Here is a 13,045-nt window from a genome sequence, read left to right as displayed (position 1 = left end):
CTTAAGTTTGGTGTTGAAAAGCTCTGCCTTTTTGCTTTCTATTCCTATTCTCCATGGCACCAAAAACGGGAGAATCCTTAAGGAAGAAAAAAGGAAAAGCCCCCGCTTCCACTTCGGAACCATAGAAAAATTAAGATTCCTCACCAAGGCCCATCAAGACCACTTCTATGACGTGGTGAGGAAGAAGATGGTGATACTCGAGGTCCCCTTTAAGTTGAAGGAAGATGAATATCTAGAGATCCTACACCAAGTATGGAGAAGAGATTAGGAAATTCTGGCCAATCCCATTTCAGAGGTTGGAGTATTAATGGTGCAAGAAATCTATGCTAATTTCTGAGTCACCAAGAAGCATGACACTAGTGTGAACTCGGAGCCCAAAAACTAGCATACCATGGTCAGAGGGCAAATCATAAATTTTAGCCCTGAAAGTGTGAGATTGGCATTACAATTGCTTCAGTCACAAGGTGACCCGCACTCTTACACTCTAAGGGTCAACTCTAACCAAAGGTTGGAGCAAGTTCTTACTGATATTTGCGTGGCTAGAGCTTAATGGAGGAAGGACGCCCAAGGCAAGCCTTACCAACTGGGTAGGCTTGACCTTAAGCCAGTGCCCAGAGGATGGTTGGAGTTTATCCAACGCTCAATCCTCCACACAAGTAACTGCTCTGAGGTTATAATTGAGAAAGCAGTGATGATCCACTGCATCATGCTCGGGAATATGGTGGATGATGCACGAAATCGTGATCACTACAACTCCGCACAGCTAACCAGCAAGTGCACTGGGTTGTCCAAGTAATAAACCTTACGCGAGTAAGGGTCGATCCCACGGAGATTGTTGGTATGAAGCAAGCTATGGTCACCTTGTAAATCTTAGTCAGGCAGACTCAAATGGGTATGGGTGATATATGAATAAAACATAAGATAAAGATAGAGATACTTATGCAATTCGTTGGTGAGAACTTCAGATAAGCGAATGGAGATGCTTGGTCCCTTCCGTCTCTTTGCTTTCCTACTGTCTTCATCCAATCCTTCTTACTCCTTTCCATGGCAAGCTTATGCAAGGGTTTCACCGTTGTTCATGGCTACCTCCCATCCTCTCAGTGGAAATGTTCAACGCACCCTGTCACGGCACGGCTATCCATCTGTCGGTTCTCGATCAGGCCGGAATAGAATCCAGTGATTCTTTTGCGTCTGTCACTAACGCCCCGCCCTCAGGAGTTTGAAGCACGTCACAGTCATTCAATCATTGAATCCTACTCAGAATACCACAGACAAGGTTAGACCTTCCGAATTCTCTTGAATGCCACCATCAGTTCTTGCCTATACCACGAAGACTCTGATCTCACAGAATGGCTGGCTCGTTTGTCAGGCGAGCACTCGGTTGTCAGGCGATCAACCATGCATCGTGTATCAGGAATCCAAGAGATATTCACCCAATCTAAGGTAGAACGGAGGTGGTTGTCAGTCACACGTTCATAGGTGAGAATGATGATGAGTGTCACGGATCATCACATTCATCAAGTTGAAGAACAAGTGATATCTTGGAACAAGAACAAGCGGAATTGAATAGAAGAACAATAGTAATTGCATTAATACTCGAGGTACAGCAGAGCTCCACACCTTAATCTATGGTGTGTAGAAACTCCACCGTTGAAAATACATAAGAACAAGAGTGATCATTGGCTTCGGTCCCAGAGAGGGAACCAGAAGAACCAAGATCAAAATACAATAGTAAAAGGTCCTACTTATAGGGAACTAGTAGCTTAAGAATTACAAAGATGAGTAAATGACATAAAAATCCACTTCTGGGCCAACTTGGTGTGTGCTTGGGCTGAGCAATGAAGCATTTTTTGTGTAGAGACTCTTCTTGGAGTTAAACGCCAGCTTTTATGCCAGTTTGGGCGTTTAACTGCCATTTTGGTGCCAGTTCCGGCGTTTAACGCTGGGAATTCTGAGGGTGACTTTGAACGCCGGTTTGGGCCATCAAATCTTGGGCAAAGTATGAACTATCAAATATTGCTGGAAAGCCCAGGATGTCTACTTTCCAACGCCGTTGAGAGCGCGCCAATTGGGCTTCTGTAGCTCCAGAAAATCCACTTCGAGTGCAGGGAGGTCAGAATCCAACAGCATCTGCAGTCCTTTTCAGTCTCTGAATCAGATTTTTGCTCAGGTCCCTCAATTTCAGCCAGAAAATACCTGAAATCAAAGAAAAACACACAAACTCATAGTAAAGTCCAGAAAAGTGAATTTTAATTAAAAAATAATAAAAATATACTAAAAACTAACTAAAACATACTAAAAACATACTAAAAACAATGCCAAAAAGCGTATAAATTATCCGCTCATCACAACACCAAACTTAAATTGTTGCTTGTCCCCAAGCAACTGAAAATCAAATAAGATAAAAAGAAGAGAATATACTATAGACTCCAAATTATCAATGAAACTTAGCTCCAAATTAGATGAGCGGGACTAGTAGCTTTTTGCCTCCGAACAGTTTTGGCATCTCACTTTATCCTTTGAAATTCAGAATGATTGGCTTCTTTAGGAACTCAGAATTCGGATAGTGTTATTGATTCTCCTAGTTAAGTATGATGATTCTTGAACACAGCTACTTTATGAGTCTTGGCCGTGGCCCAAAGCACTCTGTCTTCCAGTATTACCACCGGATACATACATGCCACAGACACATAACTGGGTGAACCTTTTCAGATTGTGACTCAGCTTTGCTAGAGTCCCCAATTAGAGGTGTCCAGGGTTCTTAAGCACACTCTTTTTGCCTTTGATCACAACTTTATTTCTTTCTTTTTTTCTTTTTCTTCCTTTTTTTTCGTTTTTTTTTTTTGGTATTCACTGCTTTTTCTTGCTTCAAGAATCATTTTTATGATTTTTCAGATCCTCAGTAACATGTCTCCTTTTTCATCATTCTTTCAAGAGCCAACAATTTTAACATTCATGAACAACAAATTCAAAAGACATATGCACTGTTCAAGCATACATTCAGAAAACAAAAAGTATTGTCACCACATCAAACTAATTAAGCTAGTTTTAAAGATGAATTCGAAATCCTGTACTTCTTGTTCTTTTGTAATAAAAACACTTTTCATTTAAGAAAGGTGATGGATTCATAGGACATTCATAACTTTAAGGCATAGACACTAAGACACTAATGATCATAAGACACAAACATAGACAAACATAAGCATGAAAATTTCGAAAAACAAGAAAATAAAGAACAAGGAGATTAAAGAACGGGTCCACCTTAGTGATGGCGGCTTGTTCTTCCTCTTGAAGGTCTTATGGAGTGCTTGAGCTCCTCAATATCTCTTCCTTGCCTTTGTTGCTCCTTTCTCATGATTCTTTGATCTTCTCTAATTTCATGGAGGAGAATGGAGTGTTCTTGGTGCTCCACCCTTAGTTGTCCTATGTTGGAACTCAACTTTCCTAGGGAGGTGTTTAATTTGCTCCCAATAGTCTTGTGGAGGAAAGTGCATCCCTTGAGGTATCTCAGGGATTTCATGATGATTGGGGTCTCTTGTTTGCTCCATCCTTTTCTTAGTGATGGGCTTGAGGTCATGCCTTTCTCAGTTGAACCGGCTTCCCTCTTGAATCTCTCTTTCATTGAACGCCCTCTTCACAAATGTCTATGAGGACTTGGTCTAACCTTTGATCAAAGTTGACCCTTCTTCATGGCCACAACTTCATAGAAGTGGTCTTGATGCACCCTTGAGATGAATCTCTCCATCTCCCATGACTCGGAGGTGAAAGCTTTTGCCTTCCCTTTCCTCTTTCTAAAGGTTTCTCCGGCCTTGGATGCCATAAATGGTTATGGAAAAACAAAAAGCAATGCTTTTACCACACCAAACTTAAAAGGTTTGCTCGTCCTCGAGCAAAAGAAGAGAGAAGAGAGTAGAAGAAGAAGAAATGAGAAAGAAGGGAATGGCTTTGTGTTCGGCCAAAGAGGGTGAGAAGTGGTTTGAATTTGAAGGGTGAGGTAGGTGGGGTTTTATGAAGGATGGATGTGAGTGGTGAAGAGAAAGATGGGATTTGATAGGTGAAGGGTTTTTTTGGGGAAGAGGTATTGAGGTGATTGGTGAATGGGTGAAGAAGAAGAGAGAGTGGTGGGGTTGGTGGGGATCCTGTGGGGTCCACAGATCCTGTGGTGTCAAGGAAAAGTCATCCCTGCACCAAATGGCATGCAAAAACGCGTTCTGAGCCAATTCTGGCGTTAAACGCCGGGCTGGTGCCCATTTCTGGCGTTTAACGCCAGGTTCTTGCCCTTTCCTGGCGTTTAACGCCAGTCTGGTGCCCCTTTCTGGCGTTAAACGCCCAGAATGGTGCTAGACTGGGCGTTAAACGCCCATCTGCTAGCCTTACTGGCGTTTAAACACCTGTAGGTTCTTCCTCCAGGGTGTGCTATTTTTCTTCCTGTTTTTCATTCTGTTTTTGCTTTTTCAATTGATTTTGTGACTTCTCATGATCACCAACCTACAAAAAAACATAAAATAACAAAGGAAAATAGATAAAATATGACATTGGGTTGCCTCCCAACAAGCGCTTCTTTATTGTCAATAGCTTGACAGAGGGATCTCATGGAGCCTCACAAATGCTCAGAGCAATGTTGGAACCTCCCAACACCAAACTTAGAGTTTGAATGTGGGGGTTCAACACCAAACTTAGAGTTTGGTTGTGGCCTCCCAACACCAAACTTAGAGTTTGACTGTGGGGGCTCTGTTTGGCTTTGATTTGAGAGAAGCTCTTCATGCTTCCTCTCCATGGTGACAGAGGGATATCCTTGAGCCTTAAACACAAAGGATTCTTCATTCGCTTGAATGATCAGTTCACCTCCATCAACATCAATCACAGCCTTTGCTGTGGCTAGGAAGGGTCTGCCAAGGATGATAGATTCATCCATGCACTTCCCAGTCTCTAGGACTATGAAATCAGTAGGGATGTAATGGTCTTCAATCTTCACCAAAACATCCTCTACAAGTCCATGAGCTTGTTTTCTTGAATTGTCTGCCATCTCTAGTGAGATTCTTGCAGCTTGCACTTCAAAGATCCCTAGCTTCTCCATTACAGAGAGATGCATGAGGTTTACACTTGACCCTAAGTCACACAGAGCCTTCTTGAAGGTCATGGTGCCTATGGTACAAGGTATGGAGAACTTCCCAGGGTCCTGCCTCTTTTGAGGTAATTTCTGCCTAGACAAGTCATCCAATTCTTTGGTGAGCAAAGGGGGTTCATCCTCCCAAGTCTCATTTCCAAATAACTTGTTATTTAGCTTCATGATTGCTCCAAGGTATTTAGCAACTTGCTCTTCAGTGACATACTCATCCTCTTCAGAGGAAGAATACTCATCAGAGCTCATGAAAGGCAGAAGTAAGTCCAATGGAATCTCTATGGTCTCATTTCGAGCCTCAGATTCCCATGGTTCCTCATTGGGGAACTCAGTGGAGGTCAGTGCACGCCCATTGAGGTCTTCCTCAGTGGCGTTCACTTCCTCTCCTTCCTCTCCAAATTCGGCCATGTTGATGGCCTTGCACTCTCCTTTTGGATTTTCTTCTGTGTTGCTTGGAAGAGTACTAGGAGGGAGTTCAGTAATTTTCTTGCTCAGCTGTCCCACTTGTGCCTCCAAATTCCTAATGGAGGACCTTGTTTCAGTCATGAAACTTTGAGTGATTTTGATTAGATCAGAGACCATGGTTGCTAAGTCAGAGTGGTTCTGCTTAGAATTCTCTGTCTGTTGCTGAGAAGATGATGGAAAAGGCTTGCCATTGCTAAACCTGTTTCTTCCACCATTATTGTTGTTGAAACCTTGTTGAGGTCTCTGTTGATCCTTCCATGAGAAATTTGGGTGATTTCTCCATGAAGAATTATAGGTGTTTCCATAGGGTTCACCCATGTAATTCACCTCTTCCATTGAAGGGTTCTCAGGATCATAAGCTTCTTCTTCAGATGAAGCATCCTTAGTACTGCCAGGTGCATTTTGCATTCCAGACAGACTTTGAGAAATCAAATTGACTTGTTGAGTCAATATCTTGTTCTGAGCCAATATGGCATTCAGAGTATCAATCTCAAGAACTCCTTTCTTCTGATTAGTCCCATTGTTTACAGGATTCCTTTCAGAAGTGTACATGAATTGGTTATTTGCAACCATTTTAATCTGCTCTTGAGCTTCTGTAGGCGTCTTCTTCAGATGAAGAGATCCTCCAGCAGAGCTATCCAAAGACATCTTGGATAGTTCAGAGAGACCATCATAGAAAATACCTATGATGCTCCATTCAGAAAGCATGTCAGAAGGACATTTTCTGATCAATTGTTTGTATCTTTCTCAAGCTTCATAGAGGGATTCTCCATCCTTCTGTCTGAAGGTTTGGACTTCCACTCTAAGCTTACTCAATTTTTGAGGTGGAAAGTGTAATACCCGGTCTAACCGAAATTAATTAAATAATGAGTTAAGTAGGAGCGAATATGGTTGGAAGATTTGGCGATTGGAATTTGATGATTTCAATGTGATATTTGGATTCAGTGAATTTTTCCGAGTCGGAAGACATAGTTTCCTGTGTAAAAGCGCGCAGTGGAATTTTGACCGGCAGTACCGGCTGAGACCTGTCTGGTACTGCAGCTGAGAAAATTGATTATGAGTAAATAAGATTAAGAAATGAGGAATTATAATTAGGGGAGGTAGAAATATTTGAAGTGTGATTTAGAGCGCTAATCTTAAAGGTTTTGGTCCAAAATTGGGCCAACGGACAAAAATAAGTGAACTGGGCCTAAGTGGGCCTAAGACCCAACATATATAAACATTAGTTATGAACATTTCAGCTCATTTTACCCTAAAAGAGAGGTTGGGGCGCTGAAATAGAGAAGAGAGAAGAGAAGAGAGAAAACCTAACTCTCTTTGATCTTCAAACCACCATAACTTGAGCTACAGAGCTCCGATTGACGAGCCGTTTGTGGCCACGCGTCGCTCTTCTCATCCTCTACAATTCTATCTAAGTTTTGTGGTGAGTATTCTATTCATCTCTGCCCAGTTTTCGAATTTCCCCACTGTTACACGTTTTTGGGAAGTTAGTGTTGAAATCTTGTGATTTTGGGTGTTTAGGGATACTCCAACATGGATTCTAAGTGAGTTCTATCCCTACTTCATATGGGCTGAGGTAAGAAGTACTCAAACCCTTGTGATTTGTCATTTTTATGAGCCCTAGGTTGATGTATGTATGTCATATTGGTTATGTTAGTGCATTTGATGGTTTTGGTGCACAATTGGGAGATTGGTGTTGCTTGAGGAGCTTTGGTGAGGCTTGGGGCTAAGGTTGGTGGAGACTTCCAAAGAAGAGGCTCAATTGATTTGGGTACAAGAGGTACGGTTTAAGTTTCATTTAAGTACCGTGTGGTGTGATGAGAATTCCTAGGCTAGATGCCCCTAGGATTAAGTTTGGATTGTGTAAATGGTTGATGCTAATATGCATAGTTGGTATGTAATGTGAATTGATGATTGGGTTGAGAATTGTGTGGCCTTGTATGCTTGGTGTATTAAAAATTTGATGTATTGGGTAATGAGTATTAATTTGTAGTTTATGCATTTAAATTGTGAAATTGGGTCGGAGGCCGTAAATTTTAGGCCGGAGGCCAGAAAGAGGTAAGGGAGGTAAGTTGATGTGTGCATTGTATGATGACACAAGTGATTGGATGAATTTCATATAATGAATATATGAATGATTGGGTTGGTTATTGAATAATGAGGTTTGAGGAGTTGAAGTGTGGAAATTGGTAATTTTGGGTGAAATAGTATAGATGAGGTATGTTTGATTTTGGTTGAGATATATTATGTGGTCATATATGTGAGTATGATTATTGATGCCTTGATGGTATGATAATGCATGAGAAATATGTATGTTGTGATATATGCTTGAGAAATGATTAAGGTTGATTTGGGGGTGAAACCACGTGATAGTGAGTATGATATTGGTTATGTATAATGATGGTTGATTGGAAATAGTATAGTTGGAAATTGGGATGAGGAAGGATGTATGACATGTTGATATGTTTGTAATTTAGCCATTTGTTTGAAATGGGTAAAGATGGTTATATGGCGGTTTTGTGAACCGTGGTAAAGTGTTAATGTATGAGTTGAGGAGGCTTGATGTTAATTTTGATATATTTTGATTGGTTTCAAAAAGGGTTGAAATTGGCATGTTTTGGTTGATTTTGAAAAGAGTTGAAAATGGCTTGTTTTGAAAATGGCACTTTGTGGTTATGTATGAAAAACATGGTTTTTGGGCATACTTTGACGGGACATAACTTGGACTACAGATCTCTGTTTTGTGCCAAATCTATTTAGAAATGAAACTGGATCCGGGATGTCCATGCCGTTCGAAGAACGGGTGAAAAACAATTTAAAATGAGGAAGTTATGTCCGTCGGAAGATTGGGGGTTGAATCTGTGAATTCTGCAGCTTTTAACTTAGAAAATTTTTAGAAGAATGACCCTCCACGCGTAGGCGCACTTGGCGCGTACGCGTCGTTCTTCAAGAAGGCACCATCCACGCGTGCGCGTGGTGTGCGCGTGCGCGTCGATGCGCTGCACCCATTGCCCAGCCATTTTCCCGAGAGTTGTGCCAGAGTTGTGCCAGTCTTGTGCTTGGGGCGCAAGTGTACCCACGCGTACGCGTGGCTGACGCGTACGCGTTGTTGTCTATTTTTAAATCCGCGCGTCCGCGTGAATGGCGCGTATGCGCCGATGAGTTTTGTGGCCATCCACGCGTGCGCGTGGAGTACGCGTATGCGTGGCCCTGTTTTCATCCCAAAGTTGATTTTTGAGTTTTAAAAGCCAAATCTCATACTTTTAAGCCTCCGATCTCACCCCTTATGTATTAAATCATTATGATATGCCTATCAATGATAAAAGAGTTAGGCGATGTGGTAACTTGCGAGTGAAGCAAGGGGAAAAGTTATGATCAATGATGATCAACGATGATTATATGAGATATGGAGGATGACGGTGGGAGTACCGTGTATGCCATGAGCCGAAGGACTATATTTATTGATAAATGGCTGGTTCTTGATTGGACCATGAGCCGGATGGCTGAGTTATTGCCGGGTCACGGCAAAGCCATTATTGATTATGGCTGAGAATAATTGCATATATGACTAATGAATGAATGTGCTAAATGGATAATAATGGAAGATGTTGAAATGTGATGTGTAACCCCGGGTAGTAGGCAGTGGCGTTGTCCACTTGCTCCGGGTGTGAGACGGAAAAGGATGTTTATGATAAATGAGTTTAATTATGGAGTTTTGAATGAATGTATTTGTGATACCTGGGTAGTAGTAAGGGTTGTGGTTCGTCCCACTTACTCCAGGTTAATGTTTGAGATTTGATAACAATGAGGATTGATAATATGAATTGAGATTGAATGAATAATGTTTAAGATACCTGGGCAGTAGCAAGGGTTGTGGTTCGTCCCGCTTGCTCCGGGTTAATGTTTAAGATACCTGGGCAGTAGCAAGGGTTGTGGTTCGTCCCACTTGCTCCGGGTTAATGCTTAAGATACCTGGGCAGTAGCAAGGGTTATGGTTCGTCCCACTTGCTCCAGGTCAGAGATTGTGACGCCTGGGTAGTAGCCGCAGTAGTGGTTGTTCCACTGGCTCCAGGTTGAGCTTTTAAACACCCGCCTGGGTAGTAGCCGTAGTAGTGGTTGTTCCACTGGCTCTGGGTTGAGCGGGTAGTAGCAAAGGGGTTGTAGCTCAATCCTACTTGCTCTGCGAGGGGTGTTTCTGTCCATGGTTAGCTACCAGGACGTGTCGGGTTGGCTATATAACCAACAGATGATATCATCAGCCATAGGGCAGGCATACATCATTTGCATATGTTTGAATTGTTTGGGTTTGCCTATTTGTTTTGGATTTCTATATCATATATGCTATGTTACCTGATTATGTGCTACTTGTTCTACTTGTACCTCATTTGTGTATTACTTGTCTATATTGCTTGTGTTTGTACAACTGAGAGATCCCTCATGTTGGTGTCGGTGGATGTTGGTGGCTGTTCTTGATGAGATGAATTGATAATGCGATTGCATGATGATGATGATTTTTGAATGAGATAACAGCCCCCTGGGTAGATGCAGTGATGTGATTTCACTAGCTCCAGGCGAGGGTATGATGTATTGATATAGAGTTGCTGAGGCAAAACAACTGGTGATGGTTTTGCTTATGATTCTGAGTCTGATTTGTGGAAGAATCAGCGAGTTGGGAAACATGTGTAACATGAACTAGATTTAGTATCCCCTTACGACAGATGCCTATTTATGGATTAGTGAGAATCTAGGCTGGATACTTGGTGAAAAGGAGTTTAGGATGCTTAGTGAGTTTTTATTGCAGTGCATTGTATTTATTTGGCACTTTTACCGTACTGGGAACCCATGGGCCGGGGTTCTCATTCCGTATATATCTCTTGTTTTTCAGATACAGGTTCAGATGCTCAGAAGTGAGCTGCGGTTCGTCTGAGAGACGGCGAAGATATTTATTTTCTCTACTTTGTGTTTTCCTTAGAATCTCTCCACCTTTGTTTTGAAAAGATTATATTATGTGCTGAACTCTTTTGGAACTTGCCTATAGAGGCTCTTATGTTTCCTTTGGGAGAGATTAGGATGTACTGTTGTCAGTTACTTTCATACTGTACCCTAGCCGGCCTAAACTTCGCGGGTCGCGACTAGTGGCTATTACTTATGTTATATATATCTATCTGTTATCTATCTTTTAATCTCCTTTATGCCCTGTCCGTATATCGCTTTCGGCTTCACGTTTTATCTTTTCGTTGTCGAAACGTGAGTGATACGTCTTTGCGATTTTATTTCTACTCTTTTCAGGCTTCTCGATTAATACTCTTTTCGAAATTACCTATATTTATATATTAAAAATCCACCTGAGAGTCGTACCACCGTAATATCATTGACTTATGACTCGAGCATAAGGATTTGAATATTAGGGTGTTACATTATGGTATCAGAGCAGTTCGTCCTCGTGAGCCTGAGGGATGGAACTGCTTATGCTACAATGCATACTCTGAGTCTGTGCCTGTGCTAGTTAGGGTATCTAATCGATACATCTAGCATGAAGTCCATGAGTGTACCTTTGGTACTTTGAAGCACTATACTTCCGATATTGAGACTGATCTACTTGATATCGATTGTTTGGTGTGTATAGGAACCAGATGGCGCCTCGTGGACCCGGTCGGGGATGTGAGAGAGATTGTACTAGTACACAGGAACCGAAAATCAACTCGAATAACCCGGTAAACCTTATGGCGGCATTGGAGAATATGGCTGCTGCTATGCAGGCCACTGCGGAGGCCCTTGGGCAACAGGTAAACAATAATGGCAATGGCGGAAGGGAAGCTCAGGGCCCGATGACACTGGCAACTTTCTTAAAGGTTAACCCACCTAAGTTCAAGGGAACCACTAATCCGATTGAAGCTGACACCTGGTTTTAGGCCATGGAGCGAGCACTACAAGCGCAGTTGGTGCCTGAAGAGCAGTGTGTTGAATTTGCTACCTATCTGCTCACGGAGGAAGCATCGCATTGGTGGCAAGGGGTTCGACGTCTCCTACAACAGGGGAATGATCCTATCACTTGGGATGCCTTCCAGGTGGAATTCTATAAGAAGTACTTTCCAAATTCTGCCAGGACATCCAAGGAATTAGAGTTACTACAGTTGAAGCAAGGTGCTATGTCCGTATCTGAGTATACAAACAAATTTGAGGAGCTATTCAGGTTTTCCCGCATGTGTCAGGGAGCCCCGGGAGACTCCGAGGAATGGAAATGCATTAAGTATGAAGGAGGGCTCCGGAGCGACATCTTGAGTTCAGTGGGACCAATGGAGATCCAAACTTTTTCAGAGTTGGTGAATAAGAGCAGAATTGCTGAGGAGTGTGTGAAAAGGAGGGTTACAGAGGAAGGAAGTCATAGAGAGCACAACCAAGGATTTGCACCAAGGGGTCGAGAGTTTAAGGAGAGGGGGTACATACAACACTTTCCCCAAGGACGGAATAACTTTGCGACGAGCGAGGAGTCCCAAAGGAATGGTAAGAGAAAACGGGCAGCGGCTGCTTCTAATGTTTTGAGCTGTCAGAGGTGTGGAAGTCATCACCCAAATAGGCCATGCCGATTGGGGTTAGGCGTATGTTACAAGTGCGGGTTACCAGGGCATGTATCAAGAAATTGCCAACAAGGAGAGAGTCAGGATGCGGGCCGATTGCGGCAGTAAGATTGAGGTAATTGCAATAATCAGGCTTAAATGGCAGTGTGTGATTTTATAATACCGCCTGTACAGTAAAACTGGGAATGTCGAGCTCAATATTAGACTGAGAAGCAAATCGGATGGTCCGAGTAAGGAATTGTCTTAATACAAATGGATAAATGCCCGTGATGTAAATGATTTTCTGTTGAGAATGATGTGTTGTGTTTGTTATGTAGTTGGTTGATTTCTAGATTTTTAGTAAAACGGATTGAACCTGTGACTTTTAGTTCCTTTGATTTAAATAGATAAGAAATGGTCCTAAATGATGGGTTTGGAAACGTTGATTTGAAATGCCAGTCATGCTAAGTTGTGGTTGGGTACTTGAGGAAATAAGTGATGGAGCTAATACTTGACGAAAAATCAAAGTGGCATAGTGGAAGCTCGCTAAAAGCGTTAGCATAGTATGGTAATAATAAGGAAAAGTGGGGTATGATTAGAAATGCTTTATGCTTTGAGTACTTAAAAGTTTAGTGAGCTTATACAGATACTGATTCTCAATAATTGGAATTAATTGCGGCTGTGAGCCTTAATGGTTCTGAAACGGATGAGGAAATTATCATTGATGCGTAGTCGGATTTAGATGATGATTGAGTGCAAGTTGTTGTGTTCGAGAGATGAGTGCTATGATGTTTGGTCATGGTGACCTTGGATTTAGATCAAGATTTGTAATGGTCGATTTCAGAGGAATCGTTTGGAAACCTTTAAATTGCAATGCTGATGTGGTACTGAGATTGGTTTG

At 42.1% G+C, this 13,045-nt stretch overlaps 1 non-coding gene across 1 annotated transcript; it reads left to right on the top strand.

The window, feature by feature from the left end:
• The first annotated feature begins 6,289 nt into the window (after window positions 1–6,289).
• LOC130977660 (small nucleolar RNA R71) lies at window positions 6,290–6,397 on the top strand. The gene has a single exon (XR_009085344.1). It is a non-coding gene; the product is annotated as a small nucleolar RNA R71 (small nucleolar RNA).
• The last annotated feature ends 6,648 nt before the right edge of the window (window positions 6,398–13,045 follow it).

Source organism: Arachis stenosperma, chromosome 4, assembly GCF_014773155.1.
Source record: "Arachis stenosperma cultivar V10309 chromosome 4, arast.V10309.gnm1.PFL2, whole genome shotgun sequence".
In the NCBI taxonomy this organism is placed as follows: Eukaryota; Viridiplantae; Streptophyta; class Magnoliopsida; order Fabales; family Fabaceae; genus Arachis; species Arachis stenosperma.
This window is presented reverse-complemented; position numbering and strand designations above follow the sequence as displayed.